Here is a 22,716-nt window from a genome sequence, read left to right as displayed (position 1 = left end):
AAATTACTTTTCTTTTTGATTTAGAATTAAAGTTACGTATTCTGTGGTATGCTGTTGCCATAGTGAATCGTAATTTCGGAGCTCCATTGTTCATAGTCATGGTACATGCATTAAACTTAGAGTCAACCCACTAAGAGTGGACTGAACTAACTCTATTCAGCTGTTCTGAACCTGAAAACTCCTACCTGGTCTCATGACATAAATGTACCTGGGTGCACTTTTTAGCGAGATGCAAAATACGTAGCAATAACTACATCACTGCATCCAAAATAAATTAACACTAGAGGCAGTAAACTCAGACACATTTAATTCTTTTTCACACAGATTTAAAGAGTTTATAAAGCGTAACTTTTGCACAATTACTTGAAAAATATCATGTTATGACAATATTAATATGCTTGGAGATTTGAAAACTGATGCTTTTGAACGTTAGCATCGCACATATGGAGTTTCATATCTATGGGTTTTCATAGAAGGTAGGTTTTTTCGGTAGCTCACAGAGTAAGGAGACGTACTTGAGAGACGAGGAGCTCTGGTTTGAATCCCGTGATAACCATGGTTTGACAAAGCACTTCAAATCTGCATATAAATAAGTTGAAATGGCACGGTTACAACATCAAATGTGAGTATCGGTAGGTTTTGGGTTGGGTTTGGTGTAGGGCATATTTCCAACATGGAGAAAAGTGCAGTAAGGTATGTGAAAAACGGTGATGCACAAAAAAGTTCACAGAGCTACGTATTTTTATAAGACCAGGTTGGAAAACTCAGAGTTTCCTATCTCAGGGTTAGTCAACTCAGAGTTCAAGTTTTAACTTAAGTTTGAAATAATCTAAAATATCAATCGGGATCAAAGCAGTTTCATAAACGACAATTTAAGTTCACGCAGTCTCATTAATTCAATTCAGGTTCAATGAGTCAGGATAAATTCATGTGCTCTCCTATTCTTAAGCAGCCCTTAATGTCCAATCATGGATCAAAATGATTCATAAAAGGCAAACAATGATTTTTATTTTTTATGTTTAATGCATTTGAGACATTGTGTTTTCCTCAGTGCATAACTGACACATTACATTTATATTTTTTATATGTAAATGATGAGCCCCTTTCAACACTGTACGTTGGTCCCAGAAAATTGCCGGAAATCTGTGAACATAAACACGTCCCGGGATTGATTCTGGGATCGATCCCGGGTTGGGGGCCTAGTAACATTGCCGGGTTCAGTCCGGGAACGAGCTCTGTGGGAACAAAAGCCAGAACTAATGCCATAAAGGGTGCGTCATAGTGATGACACACGTTATCGTGGGAATCTTTTACCAGGTGTTTTGAAGACAGATCTATGTTCGTGGCAGAAAAAACATGTGCAAACTTTAATGAAGCAAAGTTCAATTAGCTCTTCTTTATCCTCGCTGAATCTGAGATCGTTCTGCATCTTAATTGAAAGTTAACGTGTCTAGCGTTTCCGACTCGTACATTAAACATTACATCCTGGTGTCACGTGTCATTACGGGACCTTTACGGGTTGTGTGTGAACGCACACACATATTCCAGGAAATCACTTGCAATGTGAAAGGAGAAAAATTTAGCAACCTGAAAACAACTGCCGGGACACATTACCCGTGTATTTTCCAGAATTGCAGTGTGAAAGGGCCTTTAGAAAGTAATGCAAATATATCCATTTTGCTGTCAGAAGTGGATGAGTGCTGCAGACGGTGAAAAAATAATAATAATAGCGCAATAATTCTGAATAAAATATACATTCTGCTAAAATATTTGTTGTTGGACATTAAATGTGACACAAGTATAATTTTAATATAAGTGTATTTTTATGATAGCAGTAACTGTAAATCAAATGTAAGTTGGCTATACAGCCCGTTACTAGCTCAAATTAGTTAAATGTGTTCCTCTTATCAGTTAAAATGTAGTCTGATTTCTATTATTTATTTTCATTTTTAATTAATAATTTTAACTTTTAATATAATGTTTTTAATGCTTTGATGCTTTAAAATGCTATGTTTGATTGTAATGTTTTAATGTTCTACTATTAAGGCACAGCTATCATAAAATCAGAGAGAATTTATGCATGGCTAGAAACTGCTGAATGTGCAATTAGCAACTGTGTTAAAATGTTTTCATATATCTTAAAAAAAGGGTAATTTTATTTTGTGCACAATACATTTAATACAGTTGGATGTAGCCTATATTGTAAATTATTTGATTATTTAAGTTGCATTTTCTTTATACTTTTATTTTTGGACTAATAATAAAGTCAACTAATTGTATGTGAGAGAGTCAGTGGTAATATCGATGCATTCATATTGTTCAGTATTAGAGAAGCTCAGTTTAGCCTGAAAGTTAGCCTGCTACTGACCAGGGATAAGTTTCCCAAAAGCATTGTTAGCCAACTATGGTCGCTAGTTATGTCATTACCAACATAATTCAACGATTCTGTGTTTCCCGAAACCATAGTTACAGGTGCATCTCAATAAATAAGAATGTCGTGGAATAGTTCATTTGTTTCAGTAATTCAACTCAAATTGTGAAACTCGTGTATTAAATAAATTCAATGCACACATACTTAAGTAGAATAAGTCTTTGGTTATTTTAATTGTGATGATTTTAGCTCACATTTAACAAAAACCCACCAATTCACTATCTCAACAAATTAGAATACTTCATAAGATCAATAAATAAATAAAAAAATCATTTTTAGTGAATTGTTGGCCTTCTGGAAAGTATGTTCATTTACTGTAAATGTACTCAATACTTGATAGTGGCTCCTTTTGCTTTAATTAATACCACAATTTGGCGTGGTATAGAGGTGATCAGTTTGTGGCATTGTTGATATGATATGGAAGCCCAGGTTTCTTTGACAGTGGCCTTCAGCTCATCTGCATTTTTTTGTCTCTTTTTGGCCTCTGACATTGTCTGTGGTCCAGGAATGGCTTATCAAGAGGAATATGACAACTGTAGCCAGTTGTGTGGTGGCTCTTGATGCCTTGTCCACAGCTTCAGTCCATTGCTTGTGAAGTTCACTGAAATTCTTGAATCAGTTTTGCTTGACAATCCTCATAAGGCTTCAGTTCTCTTGGTTGGTTTTCTGTAAAGTTGCTTTGCAATGATTTGTATCGTAAAAAGCACTATACAAATAAACTTGAACTGAACTGAATTAAATTGTTTCTCATCTTCTTGATTCTCTATGGGGATCAGGTCTGGTGAGTTAAGTACACTAACATCATGGTCATTTAACCAACTTTTGGTTGGTAAGCAGAAGGAAGCATGAAGTGCTCCAAAATGTCTTGGTAAACAGGTGCAGTGACTTTGGTTTTCAAAAAGCACAATGGACCAACACCAGCAGATGACATTGCACCCCAAATCATCACAGACTATGGAAACTTAACACTGGACTTCAAGAAACTTGGGCTATGATCTTCACCCTTCCTCCAGACTCTAAGACCTTGGTTTCAAAATGAAATACAAATACTTTCTCTCATCTGAAAAGAGAACTTTGGACCACTGTGCAACAGTCCAGTTCTTCTTCTCCTTAGCCCAGGTAAGACACCTCTGACATTGTCTGTGGTTCAGGGTTGGCTTAACAGGAGGAATACGACAACTGTAGCCAGTTGTGTGGTGGCTCTTGATGCCTTGACCCCAGCCTCAGTCCATTCCTTGTGAAGTTCACTAAAATTCTTGAATCGATTCTGCTTGACAATCCTCTTAAGGCAGTTCTCTCGGTTGGTTGTGCATCTTTTTTTTCACACTTTTTCCTTCCACTCAACTTTCTGCTTACATGCTTGGATACAGCACTCTGTGAACAGCCAGCTTCTTTGGCAATGAATGTTTGTGACTTAACCTCCTTGTGAAGGGTGTTAATGATTGTCTTCGGGACAACTGTCAGATCAGCAGTCTTCCCCATGATTGTGTAGCCTAGTGAACCAAACTGAGAGACCATTTTGAAGGCTCAGGAAACTTTTGCATGTGTTTTGAGTTAATTAGCTGATTGGCATGTCAAAATATTCTAATTTGTTGAGATAGTGAATTGGTGGGTTTTTGATCAATGTGAGCAAAAATCATCACAATTAAAAGAATCAAAGACTTAAACTACTTCAGTCTGTGTGCACTGAATTTATTTAATACTCAAATTTCACAATTTGAGTTGAATTACTGAAATAAACTTTTCCACAACATTCTAATTTATTGAGATGCACCTGTAAATTAGTCATCATGTGCCATGTTCAATACAGTAGCATCCCAAAAATCTTGACTCAATTAATTAGCAGAAGTTATTACTCCACCACATATGTGTGACATCATTAAAAATGGCCCTAACTTGTTGAACTAATGTGGTTCAAACAACGGAGATGAGACCATGTTTGGGGACTAGTCGTGACTAGCTAGTTAGTTTCCACAACAATGCATTGTACTATGGTGGTTAATCAGTGAGTTACGTTGTTGTACGGGAAACACACACCAGGATAGTTTCTCACCATAAGTTGCCACAGTGAATGAGCTTGAGCTTTATGGTAATTTTTTCTTTCAGAAACCAAATCAAGTGACAATAAGTCAGAATAACTGAAACAAGCCAGAAAGTTTTATGTAGTTTTAAAAGCTTTATCTTTGAAGGTTTTCAGTTTTAACTAGTTTTAAGTTAAAGTAGTTTAGAAGTTTAAAGTTTTAAAGTTTTGAAGACAATACATTTTGACTTAAATGACTAGAATGTCGCTAGCATGTTTCCAGCATGATTAGCAAATTACTAGCATGTGACTAGCATGATGTTAACATGATTAGCAAGTCACTAGCATGACATTAGCTTGATTAGCAAGTCACTAGCATGTTGTTAGCATTATTAGCAAGTTGCTAGCATGTTGCTAGCATGACTACCAAGTGACTAGCATGTCATTAGCAGGATTAGCAAGTAACTAGCAAGTTACTAGCATGTTGCTAGCATGACTACCAAGCGACTAGCATGTCATTAGCATGATTAGCAAGTAACCAGCATGTCGCTAGCATGATTACAGCATTAGCAAAAGACTAGCATGTTGCTAGCATGACTGTCAAGTTACTAGCATGTTGCTAACATGATTAACAAGTTACTAGCATGTCGCTAGCATGTTTCTAGCCTGGTTAACAAGTTTCTGGCATGTTGTTACTATGTTTCTATGCTAATCCAGCTAAAACCATCTTAAATCAGTTGATTCAGTAAAAATAAAAAATAAAACCCAAATGCTAAAAGATCAGCATGACAGTTGCATAACCCACTTTAAAACTTTGTTAAAAGCATGTTTCTAGCCTGATTAGCAAGTTACTAACATGTTGTTACCATGTTTCTATGCTAAACCGGGTAAATCCAGATTCAGTTAAAAACCAGCTAAAAACCAGCTGAGACCAGCATGACAGTGACCAAAACCACTTTAAAACCATGTTAAAAACATGTTTCTAGCCTGATTATCAAGTTACTAGCATGTTGTTAGCATGTTCCTATACTAATCAGCTAAAACCAGTTGATTCATTAAAAAAAAAAAAAAAAAAAAAACAGCCAAGACCAGCGTGACAGTGGCCAAAACCACTTTAAAACCATATTAAAAGCATGTTTCTAGCCTGATTAGCAAGTAACTAGAATGTTGTTAGCATGTTTCTATGCTAATCCAGCTAAATCCGGCTAAAACCAGTTGATTCAGTAAAAAAAAAAACAGCTAAGACCAGCGTGACAGTGGCCAAAACGACTATAAAACCTTGTAAAAGCATGTTTCTAGTCTGATTAGCAAGTTACTAGCATGTTGTTAGCATGTTTATATACTAATCCAGCTAAAACCAGTTGATTCAGTAAAAAAAATAAAATAAAATAAAAATCTTCTAAAAAAAACAGCTAAAGTCTTAGCTGATTTTTAGCAGTTTTTTTTACTGAATCCACTGGTTTTATTTAGTTTTAGCTGGATTAGCATAGAAAAATGCTAACAAAATGATAGTAATTTGCAAATCAGACTAAAAACATGTTTTTAACATGGTATTAAAAACCAGCCTGGGAGACCAGCTAAAGCAACCAATCATTTTAGGCTGGTTTTAGCTGTATTTTCCATAGGGGGTTTTTAAGCTTTGCAACGGAAGTAGACTGGTTAAAAACACCATAAATCTTATAAAAGTTTTCACCTCGTCATAGAAAGTCTGTGGGATTTTAGGTGGTTTTGATAGTCTGGTTTAGGAAAACCTTAAACCGGATTATTTAGAAAAGATAAAGCAACCCGAGTCAGATAAATCTGAAGGTCTGACCCAAGTTTGTTGGCTGTATCTTTAAGTCTAGGAGGACATACATTTTAAAATTTGGTCTTAGAAGAAGAAGTTTAAACAGGATTTCAGTAAGTTGGCTTTTTCAAGCCAACTTAATAATAATAATTAAAATTACAAAAAAAATAATATTTTAAACACAGCCAGTTTTACTCATTGAAAGATTTATTTGTGATAAAATAATAAAATGGAGCGCAGGGGACGCCTATAACTTGGTCTTGATCCTTAAGAAACTTTCATTAATGCTGTCACATAACAAATCTGCTTGAAAGATAAAATTACATTAACTGCTAAAAACAAAATTGAAATAAAAAAGTAATGCCTGTACAAATACTAGAAATCATTAAAATAAAAATTGGGAATCATGGAAAAAATAAAATAAATTAAAACAAGTTTTGCACATTTCATTTATCTATTGTAACATTTATGTTTTATTCACTTGGCTGTTTCCTTATAAAGGTCCAAATATTTGTCAAGTTTTTCGTCAGGTGTCTTTTTTAATTATATGATGTCATTAATTTGCTGTCTTACCGCCAGCCAATCACTGCATTGCTGTTCGTGGTTTCGAGTATTGATACATATGCCCTTTATGGGGAACACAAGAATGCGCAGTAATCTTAGACAACTTAATCCTGATATTTTAATCAAGTCCGAAAATTCATGAAACAAAGACAACACTGACAGAGCTGTCAGGGCAGATCCCTGAAAACAGCTTTGGAAAGACATGAGGCTGGGAAAATTATAACAGAGTTTTAATTTTACAGTCCTCTTCTACATGCATGTAGACTAGGCCTATGTACTCATATTGCTTATATAGTTATGTGTTTATTAGTACTTACATAAAAAGGTTAACCGGATCCTAACTTTAATCAACCTCAAACCATATTAAAGGGATACTCCACCCCAAAATGTTGTCACTAATCACTTACCCCATGTCGTTCCAAACCCCTAAAATCTTTGTTCGTCTTCAGAACACAATTTAAGATATTTTGGATGAAAACCGGGAGGCTTGTGACTGTCCAATAGACTGTCAAGTAAAATACACTGGCAAGGTCCAAAAAAATATGAAAAGCTTAATAACGTTACGGTTGAACCACTGATGTATATATAATATTAGTGTTTGGATGAAGGACCATCCCCTTCAAACTCAACCTTGCCAAGACAGAACTACTTGTGGTTCCAGCAAACCCATCGTTTCATCACAATTTCACCATTAAGTTAGGCACATCAACCATAACCCCTTCAAAAACAGCAAGAAACCGTGGAGTTATGATTGATGATCAGCTGAATTTCTCAGACCACATTGCGGTCCTGCAGATTTGCTTTATTAATTAATTAATTAGTTCTGCATGTAATAACTTAGAACACTGTCTAAGACTTGATGGCTGCTCTGTCAATTCTTGTCATCAGTTAGGAACCTAGGTGTGCTATTTGATCGCAATCTTTCCTTAGAAAGCCACTGTGACGAGTGGGGCGGGGCCAAGGGATGTGTGAACGAGCGAGGCTGGTGGAGTGATTGGGAAATGAGCGACACCTGCGACCCACCACCGGTCTCGAGTCCCACAGAGGAGATGGAAGGATATAAAACTGGAGCGACGACAGTGAAGGACGAGAGAGGACCAGGCCTGGGCTTTAGTTTATGTTTGCTTTTTATTTGTGCGCATCAGTCGTCCGTGAGGGGCTGATGCGCTTTTTTGTGTTTATTTTGTTATTAAAGTATTTCATTTTGATTGTCCGCCGGTTCCTGCCTCCTTCTTTCCGAAGATTACGGAGTTTTTATTATTACAGCCACGTTTCTAGCATTTGTAAAACTGCATTTTTCCATCTCAAAAATATATCTAAATTACGGCCTATGCTCTCAATGTCAAATGTAGAAATGTTAATCCATGCATTTATGACCTCAAGGTTAGATTATTTTAATGCTTTATTGGGTGGTTGTTCTGCATGCTTAGTAAACAAACTAAAGCTAGTCCAAAATGAAGCAGCAAGAGTTCTTACTAGAACCAGGAAGTATGACCATATTAGCCCAGTCCTGTCAACACTGCACTGGCTCCCTATCAAACATCGTATATATTTTAAAATATTGCTTATTACTTATAAAGCCTTGAATGGTTTAGCACCTCAGTATTTCAGTGAGCTCCTTTTACATTATAATCCTCTACGTCCACTACATTCTCAAAACTCAGCCAATTTGATAATACCTAGAATATCAAAATCAGCTGCGGGCGGCAGATCCTTTTCCTATTTGGCGCCTAAACTCTGGAATAACCTACCTAACATTGTTTGGGAGGCAGACACACTCTTGCAGTTTAAATCTAGATTAAAGACCCATCTCTTTAACCTGGCTTACACATTACATACTAATATGCTTTTAATATCCAAATCCGTTAAAGGATTTTTAGGCTGCATTAATTTGGTAAACCGGAACCGGGAACACTTCACATAACACCCTATGTACTTGCTACATCATTAGAAGAATGGCATCTACACTAATATTAGTCTGTTTCTCTCTTATTCCGAGGTCACCGTAGCCACCAGATCCCGTCTGTATCCAGATCAGAGGGTCACTGCAGTCACCCGGATCCAGTACGTATCCAGACCATATGGTGGATCAGCACCTAGAAAGGACCTCTACAGCCCTGAAAGACAGCGGAGACCGGGACAGCTACAGCCCAAGATACAGATCCCCTGTAAAGACCTTGTCTCAGATGACCACCAGGACAAGACCACAGGAAACAGATGATTCTTCTGCACAATCTGACTTTGCTGCAGCCTGGAATTGAACTACTGGTTTCGTCTGGTCAGAGGAGAACTGGCCCCCCAACTGAGCCTGATTTCTCCCAAGGTTTTTTTCAATGGAGTTTCGGTTCCTTGCCGCTGTCGCCACTGGCTAGCTTAAGGGAAGTCGTGGCCTAATGGTTAGAGAGTCGGACTCCCAATCGAAAGGTTGTGAGTTCGAGTCCCGGGCCAGCAGGAATTGTGGGTGGGGGGAGTGCATGTACAGTTCTCTCTCCACCTTCAATACCATGACTTAGGTGCCCGTGAGCAAGGCATCGAACCCCCAACTGCTCCCTGAATGTCACGTCACTTTCACTTTCACTTAGTTGGGGTCACTTCATCTACAGCAATATCGTTGACTTGATTCCAAATAAATGCACAGACACTATTTAACTGAACAGAGATGACATTACTGATTTCAATGATGAACTGCCTTTAACTATCATTTTGCATTATTGACACACTGTTTTTCTTATGGATGTTATTCAGTTGCTTTGACGCAATGTATTTTGTTTAAAGCGCTATATAAATAAAGGTGACTTGACTTGACTTATTCAACATCAAGAAGATCAGACCCTTTTTTTGGAACATGCTGCACAACTCCTTGTTCAAGCTCTTGTTCTGTCCTGACTGGACTATTGCAATGCTCTCTTAGCAGGTCTTCCAGCCAGTTCTATCAAACCTTTACAATTAATCCAGAACGCGGCAGCAAGATTAATTTTTAATGAGGCAATAAGAATACATGTCACACCTTCGTTTTATCAATTTGCACTGGCTACCAATAGCTGCTCGCATAAAATTCAAGGCATTGATGTGGCTCTGCACCCCTTTACCTAAATTCATTACTTCAGACATATATGCCCTCTAGAAGCTTGTGGTCTGAAAGTGAACTTTACTTTATTGTCCCATCCCAAAGAAGCACAAAGTCACTTTTACAGACTTTTAAATTAAATGTTCCCTTCTGGTGGAATGATCTCCCCAATTCAATCCGGGCAGCTGAGTCCTTAGCCATCTTCATGAGTCAGCTTAAAACCCATCTCTTCTATCTTTATTTGACCCTCTAACTTTAGCCCTCACTATTCTACACAATTCTATATAAAAAAAATAATAATAAAAATTAAAATCGATCTACCTTTCTAATCTTTTTTGTATTCTATTTTCTTTTAATTTATTTTTCATTTGTAAAAAAAAAAGACCTAACACTAGCTTGCTCTATTCTTTTTCTATTCTATCTGTTTTCTTTTTATTTATTATATTATTTAAAAGCCCTTGCTATGTGTACTGTGTTTAAGCTAACTGAGACTTGCTATAGCACTTATATATCAATGCTCTTTTGTTGATTTTGATTGCTTTCATTGTCCTCATTTGTAAGTCACTTTGGATAAAAGCGTCTGCTAAATGACTAAATGTAAATTGTAAATGTAATATTATTATAATATATATATATATGTTGCACTTATAAGTTTATGCTTTTAAAGTATATTATTTACATGCTATTTTTACTTTAGTTAATGTATACTTCGTTTTCACAAGGGTCTCACAAACAGTTGCACAACAGTTGTGTTTTGAAGTTCAATACTCGAGTTTGCTCAAATTGCGAATTGCAACTATGCCTTAGCAAACACCACCTTTTTTTCTGCCATTAATAAAAGCTGCACTCTTCATCTATGTGCAGTTGTACATTTCATTGGTTGTGCTTTTTATCTTTAGGCTGTTCTACGGTGGCCCAGTAATGCACAACACAACGACATTAAAAAAGCAAACATAAGCTCACAACACAACGACATTAAGCCACAACACAAATACATTAAGCCACAACACAAAGACATTAACCCACAACACAACGAAATTCTCACAACACAACGAAATTAAGCCACAACAGAACGAAATTTTCACAACACAGCGAAATTAAGCCACAACACAACGAAATTCTCACAACACAAATACATTAAGCCACAACACAACGGAAATGCTCCCGACCACTAGGGGGCAGTTGGTCTGCAGAAACGGGCAATAGACTACATATTTCCTGTGAAATCTCAGGGCGAATAAGAGAGCGCATTACCAGCTGCAAACTTTTATCCATAAACGATGAATATTACATAATATTTATACATTTTGCTATAATACGACAAATTAAGTATACCACAGCAATATAATTATTTAATGAAGAGTTCCATAGACATCTGTGAGGGTGGTTTACACCGCTATTGCTGTGACCCGTTTTGTGAGGCTCCTCAAAGGTTTTTCACACTTCTCCACTGGATGTAGAAACTCGAAATAAGTGGATTCAAATTAGTAATGTAAGATTTAAGGATTTCAACATCACTTCTGATACTTCAGTCTGCAGGCGCCTCTTCAAGAATGACAACAGCATGTGAATCTACACTAGGTAAGATCTAAACCTGTATTACTATATTAACGAGCACAATGTAGGCCTATTGTGAATTTTTTAATTGTCATTATTTATTTTTTGTCGCTGTGGTTGCCTGTTTGTTTAAAAACCTCTTCCGTGGATCAAGGCAATACCTGTTAGTAGATGATTAATCCAAAAATAAAAAATAAAGCTGTCATCATATACTCAACATTATGTCGCTGTAAACCCATATGGCTTGCTTTGTTCATTGGCATACAGAAATGTTGTAAATGTTACCGTCAGTCAGCTATCTAGATAGACCCCACAGAATAAATTCAGAACAGTTTAGAATGACACGAGGGAGAATAAGCTAAAACCCCAGCTAAAATCTTTTTACAGACCTACCTTTTTTCCACTTGTATGTCAATACATTATACATTTTTAAGTATCCTTCAGGTTCAGTGTAGGCAAACAAACTTTTTACATTGTTTGGTGTGTATTTTCTGAAAACATGTCTCATCCAATCTAGATTTGAGAAGTAGATCCATTTAATGGCCATTTGGAGAGTTATTGAACCTGCATTCCACATGGTTCGTGAGACCAGAGCAAGGACAGCTACAGCGAGGAGAGAATAAGTTGGAATAACAAGCAATGCAATGGTAAATATTGATATTGTATTGTTTGTGACAGAGAAAGAAAATGTTGATGCACACATTACATGCATGTATCATAATTATTTAACATTTATTTTGACAGTGTCAGTCTCTGCAGCCCTTCGATGAGTTCCCCCTCTTCATGGTCCACCTTTCAGTCGATCTTCCACAGAGAGATCTGGCCTTACACAAAAAACTTGGGATGGATTCATTTGGTTTTATTTGTACAGACTACAATATAAAATGTAAATTAAATATTATGTAAGTGCAAATATATGTAATTTTAATATGTTTTCTTGCTCACCAGTGTAGTGTAAACATGTAAATATCCACAATTAAATTTTTTAAACTTTGATACAGTTTTAATAGTGATGTAAAATACAAATACTAATAACTATGACAGTGTGTTACTATATTTTTATAACACTTCTGCCACTTGGAGGACTGCTAGGTCAGGCAGATCACTGGTGACATCACTGTAAACATTCTCCTGAGATGAAAAACAAAGGTATAGTGTAAATTGACCATTAAGAAAAATAAAAAATTTCCACCATCATTACAAGTTGCATGCATAATGAATAGAGCCATAATCATTATGATTGTGTTTTTGTCTTTTTTCTGTTAGGGCTAATCAAATAGGCATGTTATACATTATGAATAAAAGCAAGATATGAAAAGATGATGTATCAATATTAGACACTTTCCTCCTACCTTAACCACTCAGCGAGTTTCCTCTCTTGAAAACAGGACCACCATCCCACTGACAGGACCTGGCTTAATTCTCTAAGCATACCAATGGGGCGTGTTAATGTTATTAATCAAAGTTTATTAATTATGTCATACATTAAAGAATTTGTTAATCTCTCACTTACCATTGTTCTAGGTTTGTGCCAGCTCTGCTCCCTTCAGTGCAGCTCTGTACAGGAGGAACTGCACTGATTCTCAGTTCTGAATAGTGTGCTGTCTGCTACAGTGCTGCAACAGTATGAATGGGAGTCCGTTAAAACAATCTGTGAAGATAATAACATTGGTTTACATATTTAATTGATTTCAGATACATTTGGAATTACTTTGAGTTGCATTTTAAATTATTACATTGTAAATTACTCTATATGTAAAATAAATTAGGGTTAGGGTTAGGGTTAGAGTCCACAGCAGCGAACGATATAATCTGTTTATTCTAAGCGTGCACACGCTTGTCAGCTGCTTTACATTCTCGAGCTCGTTATAGCAGGATTCTGATTGGCTGTCAATGTTTTTAATCGTTCATCAGCTGGAAAAAAATAGTTCTTATTTACAATGATATTGTTTCTCTTCTTTATCATTATAGCTGTGGTGTGGACTCTTTTTTTAAATAGTGAGAACGATTTTTAAAACTAAATATCTTTATCGTTTTCTTTATAGTTTGGTGTGAACGGTCCTTTAAGATTTATTACGATACATGGCAATCTAAAATGGCAACAGTATTTAAAATGCTTTATATTAAGTGAAGAAGTTTATATCACAGCAAACACCTATCAGAAGCACCGATGCAAATCAACGTGGATTACCGGGAGTCCTGCTGTTATTTCTACTATCTCTTACGAGTTATAAAAAGATGAGGTGGACGGAGTTTAAAGCTAAACTCTAACTTAGCCCTGCTATTTTTGAGCTGATCAAGTCAGTGCAGCAGCGTTATCCAGCCTTATTAGCTAGATTTGCTAGAAGACGATAGAACAATACTCACCCAAAAGTTGTTGATGTCACGTTTAATGCCCTTCTCCGCGCGATGAAATTCATTTACAGTCATCAGGGGAAGTTCTTGTAAGATGAAAAATCTTCTCCTCTTGTCAATTTGAAAGCTCTACGGAAAGAGCAATGGTTTCCCCGCACAGCACCGGATTTACATAAGCCCCCCTGAGGAAAAACATTGTGTACAAGAGCAGAGCTAAACGGTCCAAATATTATCAATTTATTTTTTGCTCGATTCATGAATCGATACATTAAGATTATCAGGATATCAAAACATTAAAAAAAAACACGTTTTTCATTTAAAAATCGATTACACATATTAAGTTACACATACGTCTCGATGAAATATCGGTGTTTAACTTTCAACACTGCCCCCTAGTGGTCGGGAGCACTTCCGTTGTGTTGTGGCTTAATTTCGTTGTGTTGTGAGAATTTCGTTGTGTTGTGACTTAATGTATTTGTGTTGTGGCTTAATTTCGTTGTGTTGTGGCTTAATTTCGTTGTGTTGTGAGAATTTCGTTGTGTTGTGGCTTAATGTATTCGTGTTGTGGCTTAATGTCGTTGTGTTGTGAGAATTTCGTTGTGTTGTGGCTTAATGTATTTGTGCTTTGGCTTAATGTATTTGTGTTGTGGCTTAATTTCGTTGTGTTGTGAGAATTTCGTTGTGTTGTGGCTTAATGTATTTGTGTTGTGGCTTAATTTCGTTGTGTTGTGAGAATTTTGTTGTGTTGTGGCTTAATGTATTTGTGTTGTGGCTTAATGTCGTTGTGTTGTGAGAATTTCGTTGTGTTGTGGCTTAATGTATTTGTGTTGTGAGAATTTCGTTGTGTTGTGGCTTAATGTATTTGTGTTGTGGCTTAATGTCGTTGTGTTGTGAGCTTATGTTTGCTTTTTTAATGTCGTTGTGTTGTGCACCACTAGGCCACCGTACTGTTCAATCTTGAATTATGTGAATGTTTAATGTTCTGCAGGGACAATGAATTTAACACAAATAAAAGCAGTTAAAAACATAAAAGGTTTAATTGATTGCCTCCTGGAAAACAACTTGCCTATTGAGATGAATCATTAGTCATGGTTGTGAATAAGTATGTGGCTAAAAGTGTGCGTGTGCTATAGAATCTTCTTAAGAACACAGCTCAGGATGGAATCTCATCATTTTAAAAAGACATCAAAACGACCACACTTGTCACTGCATGGTTCACACATTTAAAAACACACACTCGCGCACGTGCGTTGGGTTTCTATGTTTTATGGTGACTTTCTATAATAATTATAATTAATTTATGCATTTAGCATATGCTTTTATCCAAAGCGACTTACAGTGCATTCAGGCTATTAGCTCAGTTGTGAAGTTTTATTTTGCCTGTGTTTCTTAGCTCCCAGCATGCTATGCGTATGGCTGGATATGGAGTGTAAATCATTAATTTCACTAATAATATTAAATTCATTGCATCACAGAGTAAATAATTTAGGAGATTTTTATGATTTATTCAGGTAGATTCCATTAAATTTATCAAGCCTTAAATATTGCTCAAAAATTTCTGTGTAATATTGTTACCATATATATATTTTTTTTTGTTTACATTTTTTTTTTTATGTAAGCAGGTTTTGTCCTTATATTTACATAAACTCGCATGCACAAGCAGGTTATTTTTATATGTACTATTTTACAAATTGAATAATTTTCAGCATGTGTAAATGATTATCTGTGAAGCAATTGTGTGTTTTTTTTTCACATGTCCGCTTTGTTTGTTTTTCCTGTTTATCTCCATGATGACTTTATGTTGGTTGTTCTCATGGGAATCTGTCAACAATGTTGTGATTATTTAAGGATCTTCAAAGGATAGATAATTGCAATTGCGAGTAATCTGGACACAGAAGTGTTTTATCTTTCCTGGTAAAAATTCCATGGCACAAGGCCAGCACTAATACAAATATATAAATAAATAAATGAAAATGCTTTGTTAAATACTTTTTTACATAAGTTATTTAATTAAAAAAAAAAAAGAAACGGAAACGGATCAACTTAAGTACATGTTTTTGAATTGCATTACTCAATTCTATTTCATTGAATTTCATTGCTTGATTCTATGTCATTCAAGCCAACCCTCTCCCACGTTACAATTCTTTTCTTGAAAAACAAAAATTCCCTGAAGCACTTTTGGGTTTTTTCTCTTTGCTTCACACACAATATACCATTAGTTGTACTTGATCTTGATTGTCATTGGATGACGAGTTTTGAGTGACAGCTACCAGCATTGGTCAACAACCCCTGCCTAAACATACAGACCTTAAATGATCATCTTTCCGGGCAGTTTCACAATTTTCTCCATCAGAGTGACACTCTGTGTGTTAGTGTGTGTGTGTATATGTGTGTGTGTAAATTTGTTCTGTGCCTTTCTGGTTGTTTGTGTCGCCATTACCCCTTCTGCCCGAGTCAGGGGGGCTAGGAGGCCGTCGCCCTCATGTTGCCACTTGGGGGTCTTTGAATGGAGTCGATAGAACATTTCTGTCCTGTCTGCATGCAGACAGCCACTAGCAGACAGACCGTTCAGCTCTCTTTATCTCACATGGAATCCATAGTTGATCATTGTTGTAAATATTAAGTAACATTTATATTTCCGTTACCCTTTTGGTGTTTCATAAATACTGAATGATGTTACCCTGGTGTGTCAATAACATTGATGTCATGTAAATAACGCAACTTGCCCTATTAAGAGGGAATAGAGAAAGTTCTTACTGGTGCTGCTTCTGATTTGTGTAATCAATGAAAATGATTTTTATTGCTGTATACATTACATGATGCACACAAGTGACTCTGTTGATCCCTTTATCAGAGGATTATGTTGAGGATTAGTTATTTGACATATTAGAATATACCAGCCCATAAAACGCAACCCATTATTTGTTATTAATACTGTATTACTGGTTTATTACTAATTTATTACACTGTGTTATTATCTAAATGCTATATTATTACTATCACATAAAATCTGTGTAATAACACAAATGGAATTATAGGAAATTGGAGTAGGAATGTTGAGTGACCATCAAACTTGAGGTGCTCTCTGGGATACTTTTTAAATTGTATTGAAGTATTGATATAAGCTAGACATGTCGTCGTCTTTTTATTATTATTATTTAGTTTTTTGCTCCAACTCTTCCATGTTTTAAATTAAAATGTCAGTTTTCTGGAGAAATTAATAGGTGTGATTCATATTTCTCTATAGAACAAATTTCAAGCATTTAAGCAGAATTATTTAGATATTAAGCATTTTTTAAGATCATGAGAAGAGTGTTTCCGGTAGCTTTTATCATGTAAAATTAAACAAGGGAGTCATAATCTAAATGGCAAACAGCCAAATGTAAGATCCTGCTTGAGGGAGAAGAAGGGGAGAGAGAGGAGAGCAATTGAGGGAATCCGCTCTGAGATGATGGGACCAATCAGCCTGTAAATGAGATTTGATGCAAAGCACTTCTCACTGAATTCCACGCATGAGAGGGAGGAAAAAATCTCAGACTAAGCTCATGAACTTTCACCTTTCACCCGTCCACTGGCTGAACCAATAAACAGATTGTGAAAAATCAATGTGTCCAATCAATAGGAGAATTTTTTTTTGTCTCTAAATGGGTAATCCGCTGTAAGACGTTCTGAACACTGGCCGCACAAAAGACCAATTGAAGAAAATATTTATTGCAAAGAGTGAAAATTACATTTGCTTTATTGGTCCTCTGTGCAAATGTTAATCATCATTTACTGCATCCAGCTTCGGCATAACGGATCACTCTCGGGTGAGGAGACCATTTTGAGGAGGTTTCAGTTGTACTATTTCAGATACAATACAAAATGGAGCCTGATTCATAGTGCAGAGGTTTGTTCTGAGGTCTGTGGGTATATTCTGCTAAATTCTGACTATTAAGAACTTTTATAACATTACAAAAATGGTTTCCATTTTTATGAATATTTTTGCCTTATTAATTTTACATTTTAATTTCTTTCATTGGAGCATTTCGTTTTAGTCTTTATTTTAAAATTATTTGTATTGATATATTTATCCCACGACCCTAAACAGGTCAGGCAGCGCATGAAAGATTCATTGTGTTGTGTTTCTTGGTTCATTGGCATGTAGATTATTCATCAGCGTGTCCTCTAACAGATAGTGTGTTCATAGCCCAGACAAAAAATAGTAAATCATTTTTCAACCACCCGCAGAAATACAGTAAGGAAGCAGGTAAGGAAAGGTCTGTAAGGGGCGTAAAGGTCACTCCTCTCTTTAGCTCGTCTTGGCTAGTTAGTCATGTTCGTAAAGATAATCAAGACTAATGATTGTACTAGACACTGAACCCAGACTAAAGGCTTTCTGATGATGAAAAATGTCTCAGGCGGTATAGTCGAGACACTGTCAAATGTTTTTATCACATTCTGACTCAATCAGGGAGGATGGAGGATGATTTTAATGTAAAATCACAGTTACATGCCATCCATATGCTGATCTACTGATAATTTGATAAAAATGTGTTCATAATGTGCGCTATCAAAATCATATTGTGCAAAATATTTTATGGTATTTACTTATTTAAGGTATATAGTTCACCCAGATATTAGCATTCTTTCATCACTTTCATCACCCAGATAATAACATTCTTTCAGACTCTTTTTGTCTCCATTATGAAAGTCAGGGAGGTATATATATATATAATGTATGTATGTATTATTTTGTGTTTCACAGAGAAAAAACTAAGTCACACCTGTTTGAATTGACAATAAGGTAAGTAAATTACTTTTATTTATTTTTTTTATTGTTTTTTTAAGGGGGAGATTATTCATTATTGAAGCTATAATATTTGCTACATGTCAAGAAAAATATTCTTGTTTGTGTAATCAAAGAAAATTATTTGTATTACTGCATACATTACATGATGTACAGAAGTGACTCACTTTAGTAGATGATTATGTTGTAATATCAGTTATTTGACATTTCATATTAGAATAAGTTTGCTAAAATACACCATCCGAAAGAAACTAGGACACACCAAATGGTTATTTTATTATGAATACTATTGTATTACTATTTTCTTACTATTTTAATATTACACTATGTTTTTACTGTGTAATTAACTATTTCTGAATAAAATCTGTGAAATAACACAAACAGATCTATGCTACTAAAAAAAAAAAAAAAAAAAAAATTTCAAGAAATCTTTTGTGTTCCACAGAGAATATAAAATAACATAGGAAATGAGGGTGAGCAAATGATATTATTTTGTGGAGGAAATAAATTCATCTTAAACGATGCTATAATATTTCCAGAAAAACTAGGGATGTGTAGTCGCTTCTATAAACAGAGCAGACAGCCTGCAACCTCGGCAAAGAAAGAAAGCGATTTGCTCTGTGCAGAAGAGAGTGAAACGAATGTGTGTTTAAATTCGATTGAAAAGTGCATCTCTCCTTTGCTCTGATGTCATGCATCTTAATTATGAGGATGCAGGGGTCGGCCCCGTGTGGACCGCCAGCCCTCTTATCTCGCTCTCGCTGATCTAATGAACACACTCCAGGGCCCTTCTCTCATCCGCACATTCACACGGACATCTCTCTGTTTTTACTCAAACTATAAGGTTTCCATTTGCTGCAGATTTGACTCTGAGAGCGGCATTAATTTGGACTGAAATAAATTAGGTGAAAATGAAATCCTCTGTGAGAATTCTCATGTCCTTTTTTTTTTTTTTTACAACAACAGATTGACAGAGCAGCCGTCACGTCTAAAAAAAACACTACACTAATGTATTCTACGTTAATCAAAGGTCTGTACATGGTCTATAAAAAAACCAACAGGTAAGAAATGTTCATATGCTGTACCTCTTAAAGAAAGATTCTACGAACTTAATCTAAAAATATATATTTGTAATTAGTGATATGCTTGCATATATTTTCAGGTCTGTACAGTTACCAGTCACATTTACAATTAAATGAAAAACTATTACTAGATTTTAAAATGCCTAAATACATTGCAGATATGGTTTTAGAATATAAGCCTTAAAGACCTCTCAAAACATTAGGATAGCGTTGGTTAGTTATATCAAGAGTTCATTCATATTTGAATCCATATGCCTCATTTAAATCCACACTGAAACACATATGTTTAGCTGAGCATTCACTGTGGGGCACTTACTGATAACTGATACACTTTACTGATTGCATTGAATTATTTCCTTTTTAAGGTGAATTGTGCATGTCTTTTTTTTTTTTTTATGACTATGTAAATCCTCTGAATTACCAGTCTGAAATGTGTGTATGGTACAATAAGTGAGAAACGTATGATAAAAACATAGATTCATAATGTGTTAGGGAATAAATATTACAATATTTTTTAAATATTAAATGTGTGCAAGTTGCTCCAAACAGACAAAAAGTAACAGTAAAAGCTCTCCCTCTTTCTAACTCAAATTCTTGCAATAAAATTAAATAATAATAAACAAATTAATATATATATGGTAATATATTTTAAGGTAATATATAACATTAATAAAATATTTTAAGTAATTTATGTACATTATGTACATGCATTTTATGTATTTCACAGCTCACAATGAATATATTCACACCAAAATTTTCTAATTTTACTTTAAATTGCTAAAACACATACACACACACACACACACACACACACACACACACACATTTTTATAGACAAACTGGATTCTTTGCTGTTAAACAAAATGATGGCAAAAAGAACATAATATTCAATTTTAATATTTAAATCTTAAAATGAAAGGAGCAATTAATATTTAAATTACCATTAACAGTCTATTATTTCTTTCTTTAGTTAGTTAGTTAGTTAGTTAGTTAGTTAGTTAGTTAGTTGTTAACAATGTGAAATGTCAGTGTACCAAGAAAGCAATTGTAACACATAATAAGATTTCACAAGTAAATTCCTGCCCCATATGCACTGCAGAACTGTGTTGTAACAAAGGGAAGGCCTTGAGAAACATCAGACCTCTGTGCTAATTTATCTGCCTCCTCAGCAGAAGGAGAGACAGAGACAGAGGGCCCAGTGGCAGACTGAGGAGCCCAGAGTGAAAGAATCGATGCGGCCGCAGGGGGAGGCGTTCAGAAGGCTGGACGCAGCCTGAGCTGCCCCACCGAGCCCCTGCCTCAATGGGTCAGCTGCAGAGCGCAGCAGGGGTAGAACACACCACTACCAGCCCTACAGCCACTGAGAGAGACAGACATGCAGAGAGAGAAAGACAGGCAGTAACATTTTTTGGGGAAGAAATTCAACTTCAATGATGGATTCAATTCGACTTCAATTAAGGGAAATATTGAGAAAGATCAACAGAAATGAGGAAAAGAGACTGGGAGGGTGGAAACAGCATGAAAGGAAATTGTGGAATTAGGAATGTATGGGTCAAAGGGAAAGAGGGAGAGACAGAGATGAAGGGGGAGATTTGGAGAGATTAAGTACAGATAGGAGCAGTGGCATCCATTTCATTTCAGTGAAACATTTCTTCCAAATTCTTAAAGAACGATGCAACCATGGAGCAGCAGCACATGCGCTGACAGAACATGCATCAAATGTAATTTCATTAGGTTAGAGAACTCTGGTTATTTATGTTCACATGTGGAAACTGGGAAAGCAAATGGTCACATTTAACATATTTTAAACAATATTGCATTCTGGCATACTGTACTGGAACTGTACAGCATTCATCACTAAAGTCTAGACAGTTAAATCGGCTCCTTTAACCCTATATAACCTGACACATGAAATAATATCCAGTATTTTTTTATATATATATTCCTTAAATTATTCAGATTCAGATTTATTCTTTATTGTCCTCAATACAGGACATTTGTTTTCACAGACTGTTACCAGGAGCAACATTTAGCATGCATAATACGCACATACTTCACAGTCTTAGAAATGTTATTTTTAATAGCATTTGGACAAGTATTTTGTTATATGACAAGCTCAAAATTTTCGGTCCAATGTTAGTTGAAGGGCTATAGATTTTTGAGTGACTGACTTAGTTTGTCTATTGATGACAAAAGCCCAACACTTCAATACTGACCCCTTGATGTGCCATCATTAAAAGTTCAACATTGCCTGAATGACTCTTAAAGGTTTTCTAAAAGGAACCTTGTAACAGTCAGTGCATCATTTTCTGTTATTTCATATTCCATTCTTTCCTACACTAATTTAAAAAAGACATACAAATGATTGTATGAGACAGTTTACTCCTGTCTGAAATGTGGGACTATGATGAGTTGGAGTTTAGAAAAGAGATATTCTCTCTTCCAGAGAAAAGATGAACTGACAGAGAATGGAGAGAAATAAAGGCAGACTTCAAAGCGGAATCTCTTGGTCTATGCTCACTTCATCATAAAGTGTACTCTCACTGTGTACTGAAGGTGACGCTGACCTCTGACCTCTTGTCTGACTGCGATCCCTCCATCCGTATATCTGCAGCCCGCCTCCCTGCTCTCGCTGCAACCAATCAACATTTCCTATTGATTTATTGATTGCTGTCGGCCCATGGAAGCCAACCAGTGCAGACTTGATGTGCTCCGGCTGCTCGGCTGCATAGATTTTTCTCCTCTCATCTCAAGCTGAGGGAGCAGAACAGGCCTGGACTGGAATTAGACCAAGCGGGAGCCCAATTTACCAGGAGAAGATCCCCACCTCTCATGCCACTCCTCCCTCCCTTTCTCTCTCTCTCTCTCTCTCTCTCTGTTGTTCACTCTCTGTTCACATTTCCTTCTGTTCTTCTTCAGTGAGCTTTAATGTTGAATTCATTATGATTCATTTAGTTGAACTTGATGTACTAAAATAATCATAATATCAAAAATTTAAATCACAGCAGAATGTAAAAATAAAAACTGGTTCAAGCTAATATTACAAACTATAGTTCATACTAAAA

At 35.9% G+C, this 22,716-nt stretch overlaps 1 long non-coding RNA gene across 1 annotated transcript; it reads left to right on the top strand.

The window, feature by feature from the left end:
- Nucleotides 1-17,453: 17,453 nt before the first annotated feature.
- On the top strand, nucleotides 17,454-21,078 carry LOC132155589 (uncharacterized). Its single transcript, XR_009437293.1, has 3 exons — nucleotides 17,454-17,669; nucleotides 19,536-19,630; nucleotides 20,821-21,078. It is a non-coding gene; the product is annotated as an uncharacterized LOC132155589 (long non-coding RNA).
- The last annotated feature ends 1,638 nt before the right edge of the window (nucleotides 21,079-22,716 follow it).

This window comes from Carassius carassius, chromosome 13, assembly GCF_963082965.1.
Source record: "Carassius carassius chromosome 13, fCarCar2.1, whole genome shotgun sequence".
Taxonomy (NCBI): Eukaryota; Metazoa; Chordata; class Actinopteri; order Cypriniformes; family Cyprinidae; genus Carassius; species Carassius carassius.
This window is presented reverse-complemented; position numbering and strand designations above follow the sequence as displayed.